This window comes from Pleurodeles waltl, chromosome 3_1, assembly GCF_031143425.1.
Source record: "Pleurodeles waltl isolate 20211129_DDA chromosome 3_1, aPleWal1.hap1.20221129, whole genome shotgun sequence".
Classification (NCBI taxonomy): Eukaryota; Metazoa; Chordata; class Amphibia; order Caudata; family Salamandridae; genus Pleurodeles; species Pleurodeles waltl.
Window position 1 is genome coordinate 707,996,975 of NC_090440.1, and position 16,256 is coordinate 708,013,230.

Consider the following 16,256-nt stretch of genomic DNA (forward strand, 5'->3'; position numbering starts at 1 on the left):
ACCCTGCACTGAGTCCGGGCAGCCCTTAGTGATGATGTAAGTGGTTCCAGATAACCTGAGCTCTCAAAGGGTAGCTGTGGAGAGCAGCTAAGGCTTAACGTGGAGAGTGTAAACCAATTGCAAATTCCACATATGTCAGTAGGTGATGTACACACAGCAAAATGTATTTATTAAAACACAAACAAAGGCACCAAATTAACGTTGGTAAATCTCCTAACCTACAAGTTGTTTTACTTCAAAGAAGCTTTTTGAGTCACAAGATCGAGTGACTCATATATATATATATATATATGTTCAATGGCATGTGTAGCTGCAGATACACATGCTGTGCACATCCCGCCATCTGGTGTTGGGCTCGGAGTGTTACAAGTTGTTTTTCTTCGAAGAAGTCTTTTCGAGTCACGAGATCAATCAATCAATCAAGAAATTTGTATAGCGCGCTACTCACCCGGAGGGTCTCAAGGCGCTGGGGGAGGGGGGACCGCTACTGCTCGAACAGCCAGGTCTTGACTTGCTTCCTGAAGGAGAGGTGGTCTTGGGTCAGGCGGAGGTGGATGGGGAGGGAGTTCCAAGTCTTGGCTGCCAGGTAGGAAAAAGATCTTCCTCCCATGGTGGCTTTTCTAATGCGTGGCACGGCAGCGAGGGCGTGGCTGGTCGATCGTAGCTGGCGGGTGGGAGTGTAGAAGGTCATGCGGTTGTTGAGGTACCTGGGGCCCAGGTCGTGGAGGGCCTTGTGTGCGTGGGTGAGGAGACGGAACGTGATTCTCTTGCTGACGGGGAGCCAGTGCAAGTCTCTCAGGTGTCCGGAGATGTGGCTGTGACGGGGGATGTCAAGGATGAGGCATGCGGAGGCGTTCTGGATGCGTTGGAGTCTTTTCTGTAGTTTGGCCGTGGTTCCGGTGTAGAGGGTGTTACCGTAGTCCAGTCGGCTGGTGACGAGTGCCTGGGTGACCGTCTTCCTGGTTTCGGTGGGGATCCATCGGAAGATCTTTCGGATCATGCGTAGGATGTTGAAGCATGATGATGAGACGGCGTTGACTTGTCTGGTCATCGAGAGGGAGGAGTCCAGGATGAAGCCCAGGTTGCGTGCGTGGTACGTTGGTTTGGGTGCGCTGCCCAGGGCAGGGGGCCACCAGGAGTCGTCCCAGGCAGAGGGTGATGATCCAAGGATGAGGACTTCCGTCTTGTCTGAGTTCAGTTTCAGGCGGCTGTTCATCATCCAATCGGCTACGTCTTTCATCCCTTCGTGCAGGTTGGTTCTGGCGGTGGCTGGGTCGTTGGTGAGGGGGAGGATCAGCTGGGTGTCGTCGGCGTAGGAGATGATGTTGAGGTTGTGTTGGCGTGCGATGGCTGCGAGGGGGCTCATGTAGACGTTGAAGAGGGTGGGGCTGAGTGATGATCCTTGTGGTACACCGCAGCTGACTTCGGTGGCCTCGGATCTGAACGGGGGGAGGCGGACTCTCTGGCTTCTTCCGGCGAGGAACGAGATGATCCAATCTAGTGCCTTCTCTTGGATTCCGATGTTGCTGAGGCGCTGCACTAGGGTGCAGTGGCAGACAGTGTCGAACGCTGCGGAGAGGTCCAGGAGGATGAGAGCCGCTGTCTCCCCGTTGTCGAGCAGGGCTCGGATGTCGTCGGTGGCTGCGATGGGGGCGGTCTCGGTGCTGTGGTTGGCTCGGAAGCCGGACTGCGAGTGGTCGAGGGATCCATTAGTCTCGAGGAAGGCGGCTAGCTGTCTGTTGACGGTCTTCTCGATGACTTTGGCAGGAAACGGGAGGAGCGAGATGGGGCGGTAGTTCTTGAGGTCGGTGGGGTCTGCTGATGGTTTCTTCAGGAGGGCGCTGAGTTTGGCATGTTTCCAGCTCTCCGGGAAGGTGGCGGTGTTGAAGGAGCAGTTGATGATGTCCCGGAGATGGGGTGCGATGACTGAGTCGGCTTTGTTGAAGACGTGGTGGGGGCATGGGTCGGTTGGAGAACCGGAATGGATGGTGTTCATCATCTGGATGGTGTCTTCGGTGCTGACCGGGGTCCAGGCGCGGAGGGTGGTGTTGGGGGGCGTCGGTTTGGTGGTTGGGTGCGTGGTCTGTGCGCTGAAGCTGTTGTGTATGTCGGCGATCTTGCGGTGAAAGAACGAGGCGAGTGAGTCGCAGAGGTCTTGTGAGGGAGTGATGTCGTTGTTTCCGGCGCTGGGGTTGGAGAGCTCTTTGACGATGCTGAAGAGTTCCTTGGTGTTGTGTGCGTTGTTGTCTAGTCGTTGTAAAGAAATGGCTCCCTGTTGCAGTTACCCCCCACTTTTTGCCTGATACTGATGCTGACTTGACTGAGAAGTGTGCTGGGACCCTGCTAACCAGGCCCCAGCACCAGTGTTCCTTCCCCTAAAATGTACCATTGTATCCACAATTGGCACACCCTGGCATTCAGATAAGTCCCTTGTAACTGGTACTTCTAGTACCAAGGGCCCTGATGCCAAGAAAGGTCTCTAAGGGCTGCAGCATGTCTTATGCCACCCTAGAGACCCCTCACTCAGCACAGACACACTGCTTACAAGCCTGTGTGTGCTAGTGAGAACAAAATGAGTAAGTCGACATGGCACTCCCCTCAGGGTGCCATGCCAGCCTCTCACTGCCTAGGCAGTATAGGTAAGACACCCCTCTAGCAGGCCTTACAGCCCTAAGGCAGGGTGCACTATACCATAGGTGAGGGTACCAGTGCATGAGCACTGTGCCCCTACAGTGTCTAAACAAAACCTTAGACATTGTAAGTGCAGGGTAGCCATAAGAGTATATGGTCTGGGAGTCTGTCAAACACGAACTCCACAGCACCATAATGGCTACACTGAAAACTGGGAAGTTTGGTATCAAACTTCTCAGCACAATAAATGCACACTGATGCCAGTGTACATTTTATTGTAAAATACACCCCAGAGGGCACCTTAGAGGTGCCCCCTGAAACTTAACCGACTATCTGTGTAGGCTGACTAGTTTTAGCAGCCTGCCACAAACCGAGACATGTTGCTGGCCCCATGGGGAGAGTGCCTTTGTCACTCTGAGGCCAGTAACAAAGCCTGCACTGGGTGGAGATGCTAACACCTCTCCCAGGCAGGAATTGTCACACCTGGCGGTGAGCCTCAAAGGCTCACCTCCTTTGTGCCAACCCAGCAGGACACTCCAGCTAGTGGAGTTGCCCGCCCCCTCCGGCCAGGCCCCACTTTTGGCGGCAAGGCCGGAGAAAATAATGAGAATAACAAGGAGGAGTCACTGGCCAGTCAGGACAGCCCCTAAGGTGTCCTGAGCTGAGGTGACTCTAACTTTTAGAAATCCTCCATCTTGCAGATGGAGGATTCCCCCAATAGGGTTAGGATTGTGACCCCCTCCCCTTGGGAGGAGGCACAAAGAGGGTGTACCCACCCTCAGGGCTAGTAGCCATTGGCTACTAACCCCCCAGACCTAAACACGCCCTTAAATTTAGTATTTAAGGGCTACCCTGAACCCTAGAAAATTAGATTCCTGCAACAAGAAGAAGGACTGCCCAGCTGAAAACCCCTGCAGCGGAAGACCAGAAGACGACAACTGCCTTGGCTCCAGAAACTCACCGGCCTGTCTCCTGCCTTCCAAAGATCCTGCTCCAGCGACGCCTTCCGAAGGGACCAGCGACCTCGACATCCTCTGAGGACTGCCCCTGCTTCGAAAAGACAAGAAACTCCCGAGGACAGCGGACCTGCTCCAAGAAAAGCTGCAACTTTGTTTCCAGCAGCTTTAAAGAACCCTGCAAGCTCCCCGCAAGAAGCGTGAGACTTGCAACACTGCACCCGGCGACCCCGACTCGGCTGGTGGAGACCCGACACCTCAGGAGGGACCCCAGGACTACTCTGATACTGTGAGTACCAAAACCTGTCCCCCCTGAGCCCCCACAGCGCCGCCTGCAGAGGGAATCCCGAGGCTTCCCCTGACCGTGACTCTTTGAACCTAAAGTCCCGACGCCTGGGAGAGACCCTGCACCCGCAGCCCCCAGGACCTGAAGGACCGGACTTTCACTGGAAAAGTGACCCCCAGGAGTCCCTCTCCCTTGCCCAAGTGGAGGTTTCCCCGAGGAACCCCCCCCTTGCCTGCCTGCAGCGCTGAAGAGATCCCGAGATCTCTCATAGACTAACATTGCGAACCCGACGCTTGTTTCTACACTGCACCCGGCCGCCCCCGCGCCGCTGAGGGTGAAATTTCTGTGTGGACTCGTGTCCCCCCCGGTGCCCTACAAAACCCCCCTGGTCTGCCCTCCGAAGACGCGGGTACTTACCTGCAAGCAGACCGGAACCGGGGCACCCCCTTCTCTCCATTCTAGCCTATGTGTTTTGGGCACCACTTTGAACTCTGCACCTGACCGGCCCTGAGCTGCTGGTGTGGTGACTTTGGGGTTGCTCTGAACCCCCAACGGTGGGCTACCTTGGACCAAGAACTGAACCCTGTAAGTGTCTTACTTACCTGGTAAAACTAATCAAAACTTACCTCCCCTAGGAACTGTGAAAATTGCACTAAGTGTCCACTTTTAAAACAGCTATTTGTCAATAACTTGAAAAGTATACATGCAATTTTGATGATTTGAAGTTCCTAAAGTACTTACCTGCAATACCTTTCGAATGAGATATTACATGTAGAATTTGAACCTGTGGTTCTTAAAATAAACTAAGAAAAGATATTTTTCTATATAAAAACCTATTGGCTGGATTTGTCTCTGAGTGTGTGTACCTCATTTATTGTCTAGGTGTATGTACAACAAATGCTTAACACTACTCCTTGGATAAGCCTACTGCTCGACCACACTACCACAAAATAGAGCATTAGTATTATCTATTTTTACCACTATTTTACCTCTAAGGGGAACCCTTGGACTCTGTGCATGCTATTCCTTACTTTGAAATAGCACATACAGAGCCAACTTCCTACATTGGTGGATCAGCGGTGGGGTACAAGACTTTGCATTTGCTGGACTACTCAGCCAATACCTGATCACACGACAAATTCCAAAATTGTCATTAGAAATTGATTTTTGCAATTTGAAAAGTTTTCTAAATTCTTAAAAGACCTGCTAGGGCCTTGTGTTAGATCCTGTTTAGCATTTCTTTTAGAGTTTAAAAGTTTGTAAAAGTTTGAATTAGATTCTAGAACCAGTTGTAGATTCTTAAAAAATATTCCAACTTTTAGAAGCAAAATGTCTAGCACAGATGTGACTGTGGTGGAACTCGACACCACACCTTACCTCCATCTTAAGATGAGGGAGCTAAGGTCACTCTGTAAAATAAAGAAAATAACAATGGGCCCCAAACCTACCAAAATACAGCTCCAGGAGCTTTTGGCAGAGTTTGAAAAGGCCAACCCCTCTGAGGGTGGCAACTCAGAGGAAGAGGATAGTGACTTGGAGGACAATTCCCCCCTACCAGTCCTATCTAGGGAGAACAGGGTCCCTCAAACCCTGACTCCAAAAATAATAGTCAGAGATGCTGGTTCCCTCACAGGAGAGACCAACACCTCTGAAATCACTGAGGATAACCCCAGTGAAGAGGACATCCAGTTAGCCAGGATGGCCAAAAGATTGGCTTTGGAAAAGCAGCTCCTAGCCATAGAAAGGGAAAGAAAAGAGATGGGCCTAGGTCCCATCAATGGTGGCAGCAACTTAAATAGGGTCAGAGATTCTCCTGACATCCTAAAAATCCCCAAAGGGATTGTAACAAAATATGAAGATGGTGATGACATCACCAAATGGTTCACAGCTTTTGAGAGGGCTTGTGTAACCAGAAAAGTAAACAGATCTCACTGGGGTGCTCTCCTTTGGGAAATGTTCACTGGAAAGTGTAGGGATAGACTCCTCACACTCTCTGGAAAAGATGCAGAATCTTATGACCTCATGAAGGGTACCCTGATTGAGGGCTTTGGATTCTCCACTGAGGAGTATAGAATTAGATTCAGGGGGGCTCAAAAATCCTCGAGCCAGACCTGGGTTGATTTTGTAGACTACTCAGTAAAAACACTAGATGGTTGGTTAACTGGAAATGAAGTGTGTGACTATGTTGGGCTTTATAATTTGTTTATGAAAGAACACATTTTAAGTAACTGCTTCAATGAAAAGTTGCATCAGTATCTGGTAGACCTAGGTCCAATTTCTCCCCAAGAATTGGGAAAGAAGGCAGACCACTGGGTCAAGACTAGGGTAACCAAAACTTCCACTGGGGGTGACCAAAAGAAAGGGGTTACAAAAACTCCCCAGGAGAAAGTGGGTGACACTAGAAACAAAGAAAAAGAGTCCTCTGTAGGCCCCCAAAAACCAGAACAGGTGGGTGGGCCCCAAGACACAACCCAAAACAAAGGTGGGTACCAGGGTAAGAACTGGGATGCCACTAAGGCATGGTGCCACAACTGTAAACAGTCTGGGCACCACACCAAGGACACTTCTTGTCCCAAAAACAAACCCCAGAACAAGATTCCAGGGGTAACCAGTGTAGCCATGGGAGATGACTCCTCAGATGAGGAGGTCTTCATAGCCTTCAACTGGAAACAGGGCCCAACAGGTGAGTTGGAGATTCCAGAGGGAAGTAGACACTTCCACCACCTACTGGTGAATGGAATCCCAACCACTGCCCTGAGAGACACTTGTGCCAGTCACACTATTGTGCATGACAGGCTGGTGCTCTCAAACCAGTACATCCCAGGTGAGACTGCCAGGGTAAGAGTTAGCCTAGACAGGGTCACTAAGAGGCCTGTGGCTTTAGTACCCATAGAAGTGGGTGGCACTCTTAGCTGGAGAAGGGTAGTAGTCAGTACAGACCTCCCCCTTGATTGTCTCCTTGGAAATGACTACCCAGAGGTTAGTCAGAGCCCAAGAGAGGAACTGGTCCAGTGCCAGTCCTCTCCCAAGGATTCTGGAAGTCCTGCCTCTGCAGTAAATGCAAGCAGGCCCCAGAAGAAGAAAAAAAGAAAACAGAGTAGGAAGGGTGGACAACCTTTAGCCAAGGTTACAGCAAGCCAAGGAGATTCTGCTCCAGTAGGGGAGAACTCCAAAAATGGCTCTGATAAAGTCCAACCTGACCCACAAGAAGTCCTGGCTAGTCAGGCAACTGTTAAGCCTGAGTGGGTGGCTCCTCAGCTAACAGAAGAAAGAGTGGAAGAAGGGTGTTTACTACAAGATGTGGTAACCCCCCACTCTAATACAGCAGACAGGCACCCTGAACCCAAAGAAGTCTGTAACTTAGCCCCTTCCCTTGTAGGTGAAGAGCTAAGGGTGTGGTTCTGGGCACTGACAGCTGTCAGTGGCCTCTGCTGGGTGTTAGCCTTTATGGCTGCACTATCCTTGGCATGGTGGTCTGACCCCCTGCCAAATAACAAGTTAGGCCCCCTGACCCTGTTGGTCATGGTGGGGTTACTCCAGCTCTGGGTAACCTCTTTGGGTAAGCTAGGGGTGACCCTGGCTAAGATAAGATTAGCAGAGGTGGATACCTCTGACCTCAAAATAGAGAGAATGGGTGAAGACATAAAAAGCACAGACAAGAGGCAGTTCAGACTAGGTCCTATCACTGTGGAAGTGGGTCAGTTCCCCAGAGGGAATGACCTGAACAGGAGGATGTAAGGCAGAGTAGGCCCTGCAACAAACCAGCCATTTCCTCTACTCTTCCTCGCCTGACAGACTAGGAAGACTCTTCCAGCGTTGGCTGAGTCTCCTGGCCTGTGGGCTGGGGGGGGCTTGTGTAAAGAAATGGCTCCCTGTTGCAGTTACCCCCCACTTTTTGCCTGATACTGATGCTGACTTGACTGAGAAGTGTGCTGGGACCCTGCTAACCAGGCCCCAGCACCAGTGTTCCTTCCCCTAAAATGTACCATTGTATCCACAATTGGCACACCCTGGCATTCAGATAAGTCCCTTGTAACTGGTACTTCTAGTACCAAGGGCCCTGATGCCAAGAAAGGTCTCTAAGGGCTGCAGCATGTCTTATGCCACCCTAGAGACCTCTCACTCAGCACAGACACACTGCTTACAAGCCTGTGTGTGCTAGTGAGAACAAAATGAGTAAGTCGACATGGCACTCCCCTCAGGGTGCCATGCCAGCCTCTCACTGCCTATGCAGTATAGGTAAGACACCCCTCTAGCAGGCCTTACAGCCCTAAGGCAGGGTGCACTATACCATAGGTGAGGGTGCCAGTGCATGAGCACTGTGCCCCTACAGTGTCTAAACAAAACCTTAGACATTGTAAGTGCAGGGTAGCCATAAGAGTATATGGTCTGGGAGTCTGTCAAACACGAACTCCACAGCACCATAATGGCTACACTGAAAACTGGGAAGTTTGGTATCAAACTTCTCAGCACAATAAATGCACACTGATGCCAGTGTACATTTTATTGTAAAATACACCCCAGAGGGCACCTTAGAGGTGCCCCCTGAAACTTAACCGACTATCTGTGTAGGCTGACTAGTTTTAGCAGCCTGCCACAAACCGAGACATGTTGCTGGCCCCATGGGGAGAGTGCCTTTGTCACTCTGAGGCCAGTAACAAAGCCTGCACTGGGTGGAGATGCTAACACCTCTCCCAGGCAGGAATTGTCACACCTGGCGGTGAGCCTCAAAGGCTCACCTCCTTTGTGCCAACCCAGCAGGACACTCCAGCTAGTGGAGTTGCCCGCCCCCTCCGGCCAGGCCCCACTTTTGGCGGCAAGGCCGGAGAAAATAATGAGAATAACAAGGAGGAGTCACTGGCCAGTCAGGACAGCCCCTAAGGTGTCCTGAGCTGAGGTGACTCTAACTTTTAGAAATCCTCCATCTTGCAGATGGAGGATTCCCCCAATAGGGTTAGGATTGTGACCCCCTCCCCTTGGGAGGAGGCACAAAGAGGGTGTACCCACCCTCAGGGCTAGTAGCCATTGGCTACTAACCCCCCAGACCTAAACACGCCCTTAAATTTAGTATTTAAGGGCTACCCTGAACCCTAGAAAATTAGATTCCTGCAACAAGAAGAAGGACTGCCCAGCTGAAAACCCCTGCAGCGGAAGACCAGAAGACGACAACTGCCTTGGCTCCAGAAACTCACCGGCCTGTCTCCTGCCTTCCAAAGATCCTGCTCCAGCGACGCCTTCCGAAGGGACCAGCGACCTCGACATCCTCTGAGGACTGCCCCTGCTTCGAAAAGACAAGAAACTCCCGAGGACAGCGGACCTGCTCCAAGAAAAGCTGCAACTTTGTTTCCAGCAGCTTTAAAGAACCCTGCAAGCTCCCCGCAAGAAGCGTGAGACTTGCAACACTGCACCCGGCGACCCCGACTCGGCTGGTGGAGACCCGACACCTCAGGAGGGACCCCAGGACTACTCTGATACTGTGAGTACCAAAACCTGTCCCCCCTGAGCCCCCACAGCGCCGCCTGCAGAGGGAATCCCGAGGCTTCCCCTGACCGCGACTCTTTGAACCTAAAGTCCCGACGCCTGGGAGAGACCCTGCACCCGCAGCCCCCAGGACCTGAAGGACCGGACTTTCACTGGAGAAGTGACCCCCAGGAGTCCCTCTCCCTTGCCCAAGTGGAGGTTTCCCCGAGGAACCCCCCCCTTGCCTGCCTGCAGCGCTGAAGAGATCCCGAGATCTCTCATAGACTAACATTGCGAACCCGACGCTTGTTTCTACACTGCACCCGGCCGCCCCCGCGCCGCTGAGGGTGAAATTTCTGTGTGGACTCGTGTCCCCCCCGGTGCCCTACAAAACCCCCCTGGTCTGCCCTCCGAAGACGCGGGTACTTACCTGCAAGCAGACCGGAACCGGGGCACCCCCTTCTCTCCATTCTAGCCTATGTGTTTTGGGCACCACTTTGAACTCTGCACCTGACCGGCCCTGAGCTGCTGGTGTGGTGACTTTGGGGTTGCTCTGAACCCCCAACGGTGGGCTACCTTGGACCAAGAACTGAACCCTGTAAGTGTCTTACTTACCTGGTAAAACTAATCAAAACTTACCTCCCCTAGGAACTGTGAAAATTGCACTAAGTGTCCACTTTTAAAACAGCTATTTGTCAATAACTTGAAAAGTATACATGCAATTTTGATGATTTGAAGTTCCTAAAGTACTTACCTGCAATACCTTTCGAATGAGATATTACATGTAGAATCTGAACCTGTGGTTCTTAAAATAAACTAAGAAAAGATATTTTTCTATATAAAAACCTATTGGCTGGATTTGTCTCTGAGTGTGTGTACCTCATTTATTGTCTAGGTGTATGTACAACAAATGCTTAACACTACTCCTTGGATAAGCCTACTGCTCGACCACACTACCACAAAATAGAGCATTAGTATTATCTATTTTTACCACTATTTTACCTCTAAGGGGAACCCTTGGACTCTGTGCATGCTATTCCTTACTTTGAAATAGCACATACAGAGCCAACTTCCTACAGTCGTTCTTTGAATGCTGTCCTCTTGGTGGTGTGGATCAGCTGGTGGTGTTTGCGGGAGGCGTGCTTGAGGGCGGTCATGTTGTCTGTGGTCGGGTTTTTTCGCCAGGCTTTCTCGAGGGTGCGGCAGTTCTTCTTGGAGTTCTTGAGGTCGTTGTTGAACCAGGAGGCTTTCTTGCTGTTGGGCCTGGTGGGGTGGGTTTTCAGAGGTGCGAGGTTGTCAGCGCAGTTGGTGATCCACTGTGTGAGGTTGTTGGCTGGTTGGTTGGGGTCCACTGAGCTGGCGGGAGGGTTCTGGCTCGGTGATGTGGAGAGCTGGTCGGTGGTGATCTTGTTCCAGCTCCTGCGGGGAGCCTGTTGTGGGTGGTGGTGAGTCGTGGTTCTTCTGAAGCTGAAGTGGACGCAACTGTGGTCTGTCCAGTGGAGTCCGGTGGAGTGGCTGAAGGAGATGTACTTGCTGGAGGAGAAGACTGGGTCAAGCGTGTGTCCGGCGTAGTGGGTGGGGGTGTTCACCAGTTGCTTGAGTCCGAGGTTGGCGAGGTTGTCCTGCAGGGTGGTGGTGTTGTTGTCGTTGTTGTACTCCAGGTGGAAGTTGAGGTCCCCTAGGAGGATGTTGTCAGCGGAGGGGAGGGCGTGTAGGCTGATGAAGTCTGCGATGTCTTCGCTGAATTGTGTGCGGGGTCCTGGGGGTCTGTAGATGAGGGTGCCTCGGAGTGTGGTCTTGGGGTCGGTGTGTATCTGGAAGTGGAGATGTTCGGCGGCTGTGAGGGTGTCGGCGGAGTTAGTCGTGATGCGGATGGTGTTCTTGTGGACGATGGCGATGCCTCCTCCTGTCTGGTTGACGCGGTCCCTCCGGGTGATCTTGTATCCGTCCGGTATGGCGATGGCGATGTCGGGCGCTGAGGAGGCGTTCATCCAGGTTTCTGTGAGGAAGGCGACGTCTGGAGATGTGGTGTCGAGCAGGTTCCAGAGTTTTACGGCGTGTCTGTGGATAGAGCGGGTGTTGAGCAGGATGCACTTCAGGTGGTTGCTGCTGGTGCTTGGGTTGGCGGGTGCAGTCTGTGTCTGAATGCAGGAGAACTTGCAGGATTGGCAGGTGAAGGGCCCGTGGGTGCGTCTAGGGGTGGCTCTGCAGCAGCCGGGGATCCGGCCGGTGTTGATTGCGATGAGAGTGGCGGCGTTGTAGGTCTTGCAGGTGGGCTGGCCTCTGCGGGGCCAGAGGGTCTGGCGCTGGGCGCGGGCCAGGCGCGGACGGGCGCAGACGGGCTTGCCTCCATATGAATGGGAGAGGGAGGGAGGAGCAGGTGGGAGCGGGGCGGCCAATGGGGTGCGAGGGGGGCGGAGCTACGTGACACGGCGGCGGGAAACGGGCGGCGAGGGGGAGACGCGGTGCGCAGGGAAACAGAGATTTAGGACCACAAACTGGGCAGAAAAAGGTGAGGGGAGCAGTACAAGGCAGCAAAAGGACACAGGAGTAAAGCAGCGGTCAGCGGTCTCACAGGGGCTGCGTGGCGGTGAGGGGAGCGACCTGCCTGGTAAACAGGGTCAGAGGTCGCTCTCTCTACCGCTGCGCGGCCTCCATATGAGTGGGAGAGGGAGGGAGGAGCAGCTGGGAGGTGGGAGCGGGGCGTCCAATGGGGTGCGAGGGGGGCGGAGCTACGGGACGCGGCGGCGGGAAACGGGCGGCGAGGGGGAGACGCAGTGCGCAGGGAAACAGAGATTTAGGACCACAAACTGGGCAGAAAAAGGTGAGGGGAGCAGTACAAGGTAGCAAAAGGACACAGGAGTAAAGCAGCGGTCAGCGGTCTCACAGGGGCTGCGTGACGGTGAGGGGAGCGACCTGCCTGGTAAACAGGGTCAGAGGTCGAGGGACTCCTCCCATTTCGGCTCTATTGCGCATGGGCGTCGACTCCATCTTAGATTGTTTTTTTTCCGCCATCGGGTTCGGACGTCGAAACATAAAACTCACGAAAAGACCACAAAGCCCAGCGGACGCCACCGCCAACAGGCCATGGCTTAACCCGAAAATTAGGTGACCGAACATCGGCACCGAAAAAGGGCACGCTGGTGTCGAAGTCATCCGACTCCGGTCGAGATACCGCCACACAGCAGTCTCGGGCCCGAGCTAGCGGCTCCGAGCAAGTTCGGCACCGAAATGAGTCGGCACCGAGAGACAACAACGCCGAAAACAAAACAGGTTTTGTCGGAACCGAAAAAGGTAGCCGAAAAGGTTTCGATACCGAAACATCCGGCTTCGGAACCGAAATCAAGTTCCTACACAGAGGAACAAGGACTGTCCTCACAAATGAAAATACATAGATTTGGACAGGAATTAGAGACAATGGAGCCAGACTACACCCAAAGAAGGCTCCACATCCAAACAGGAACGGGAAAGATCAGCACTCTCCCTCCTATTAGAATGAAACGCAAACTTGCCTTCCAGGAGAAAGACAAGCAACCAAAGGCAAAGGTGGCTAAACAACTAAGCCCGCCACCGTCTCCACAACGCTCGCCGCAAACATCACCGGTAGCCACTCCACCTATGATGCAATCCCCGACCCACACAGGGATGAGTCAAGATGACCCTGATGCATGGGACCTTTATGATGCACCAGTGTCAGATAATAGTCCTGACTGTTATCCAGCTAGACCGTCACCACCAGAAGATAGTACAGCCTTACGCACAGGTGGTGTCGAGGGCAGCGGCATTTCATAATGTCAGCCTACATGCAGAGCCCATTGAAGACGACTTTCTATTTAATACACTGTCGTCCACACACAGCCAGTACCAGAGTCTTCCCATGCTACCTGGGATGCTAAAACACTCCAAACAAGTGTTTGAGGAGCCTGTAAAAGGAAGAGCCACTACTCCAAGAGTGGAGAAAAAATATAAACCGCCACCAACAGACCCCGTGTACATCACACAAAAGCTAACACCGGACTCAGTTGTAGTAGGGGCAGCTCGCAATAGAGCAAACTCACATACTTCAGGAGATGCACCACCTCCAGATAAAGAAAGTAGCAAATTCGACGCAGTAGGCAAAAGGGTGGCGGCACAGGCAGCAAGCCAGTGGCGTATTGCAAATTCTCAGGCTCTGTTGGCCAGATACGATAGGGCTCATTGGGACGAAATGCAACATTTTATAGAACATTTGCCCAAGGAGTTCCAGAAAAGAGCACAGCAAGTAGTAGAAGGAGGACAGAGTATCTCCAACAATCAGATACGGTCAGCAATGGATGCTGCAGACACAGCTGCTAGAACTGTCAACACAGCAGTGACAATAAGGAGACATGCATGGCTGCGTACATCAGGATTTAAACCAGAAATACAGCAAGCTGTGCTGAATATGCCATTTAACGGACAGCAGTTGTTTGGGCCGGAGGTGGACACTGCCATCGAAAAACTTAAGAAGGACACTGACACGGCCAAAGCCATGGGCGCACTCTACTCCCGACAGAGCAGAGGCACATTTCGAAAAACGCAGTTTCGAGGGCAAAGCACAGAACCCTCAACCTCACAAACAAGACCCACTCACCAGAGCCAGTATCAGCGGGGAAGTTTTCGGGGACAATATAGAGGGGGACAATTCCAAAAGAATAGCTGGAAGTTCCAAAGTCCCAAAACTCCTCAAAACAAGCAATGACTTCCACGTCACACATCCCCAACACATAACACCTGTGGGGGGGAGACTAACCAAATTTTACAAACATTGGGAGGAAATAACAACAGATACTTGGGTACTGGCAATTATCCAGCATGGTTATTGCATAGAATTTCTCAAATTCCCTCCAAACGTCCCACCGAAAACACATAATATGTCAAAACAACATATAGATCTTCTAGGACTAGAAGTTCAGGCGTTGCTACAGAAAGAGGCAATAGAATTAGTACCAAACCAACAGAAAGGAACAGGAGTTTACTCTCTGTACTTTCTCATACCCAAAAAAGACAAGAGTCTGAGACCTATATTAGATCTCAGAACATTAAATACCTACATCAAATCAGATCACTTTCACATGGTGACATTACAGGACGTAATCCCACTGCTCAAACAACAAGACTACATGACAACACTAGACCTAAAGGATGCATATTTCCATATACCGATACATCCTTCACACAGAAAGTACTTAAGGTTTGTATTCCAAGGGGTACACTACCAATTCAAGGTGTTGCCATTCGGAATAACAACTGCGCCAAGAGTTTTTACAAAATGCCTAGCAGTCGTAGCTGCACATATCAGAAGGCAGCAAATACATGTGTTCCTGTACCTAGACGATTGGTTAATCAAAACCAACACGCTAGAACGGTGTTCACAACACACAAAGTATGTCATAGAAACCCTCCACTAACTAGGTTTCTCAATCAACTACACAGTCACACCTTCTGCCGTGTCAAACACAGCAATACTTAGGGGCGACAATCAACACAGCAAAAGGCATTGCCACGCCAAGCCCACAAAGGGTTCAGGCATTTCACAATTTAATACAGACCATGTATCCAGAAGAAAAAATACAAGTCAAGATGGTGATGAAACTCCTAGGCATGATGTCCTCATGCATAGCCATTGTCCCAAACGCAAGGTTACACATGCGGCCCTTACAACAGTGCCTAGCATCACAATGGTCACAGGCACAGGGTCAACTTCTAGACCTGGTGTTGGTAGACCGCCAAACATACCTCTCGCTTCAATGGTGGAACAGTATAAATTTAAACCAAGGGCGGCCTTTCCAAGACCCAGTGCCACAATATGTAATAACGACAGATGCCTCCATGATAGGGTGGGGAGCACACCTCAATCAACACAGCATCCAAGGACAATGGGACACTCAGCAAAAACAGTTTCACATAAATCACTTAGAACTATTGGCAGTATTTCTAGCGCTGAAAGCTTTTCAACCCATAATAAGCCACAAACACATTCTTGTCAAAACAGACAACATGACAACGATGTATTACCTAAACAAACAGGGAGGGACACACTCAACACAGTTGTGTCTCCTGGCACAGAAAATATGGCATTGGGCGATTCACAACCACATTCGCCTAATAGCACAATTTATTCCAGGAATTCAGAATCAGTTAGCAGACAATCTCCCTCGGGATCACTAACAGATCCACGAATGGGAGATTCACCCCCAAATACTGAACATTTACTTCCAGAGTTGGGGAACACCACAAATAGATCTATTTGCAACAAAGGAAAACGCAAAATAAAAAAACTTCGCATCCAGGTACCCACAAGATCAGTCTCAGGGGAATGCTTTATGGATGAGTTGGTCAGGGATATTTGCTTACGCTTTTCCCCCTCTCCCACTCCTTCCATATCTGGTAAAAAAGTTGAGTCAAAACAAACTCAAACTCATACTAATAGCGCCAACATGGGCAAGACAACCCTTGTACACAACACTACTAGACATCTCAGTAGGGCCTCATGTCAAACTACCAAACAGACCAGATCTGTTAACGCAACACAAACAGCAGATCAGACACCCAAATCCAGCATCGCTGAATCTAGCAATTTGGCTCCTGAAGTCCTAGAGTTCGGACACTTAGACCTTACACAGGAATGTATGGAGGTCATAAAACAAGCTAGGAAACCTACCACTAGACATTGCTATGCAAATAAGTGGAAAAGATTTGTTTATTACTGCCATAATAATCAAATTCAACCCTTACACGCATCTGCCAAAGACATCGTAAAATACTTACTGCATTTGCAAAAGTAAAAGCTAGCTTTTTCTTCCATTAAGATACATCTTACCGCAATTTCAGCTTACCTGCAAATTACGCACTCAACTTCACTATTTAGGATACCAGTCATAAAAGCGTTTATGGAGGGTCTA

General features: G+C 51.0%; 1 protein-coding gene across 3 annotated transcripts in view; it reads left to right on the forward strand.

The window, feature by feature from the left end:
• The window catches only part of MACF1 (microtubule actin crosslinking factor 1), a 1,225,213-nt gene that overhangs the window by 1,079,048 nt on the left and 129,909 nt on the right, over positions 1 to 16,256 (forward strand). The window lies entirely within an intron of this gene.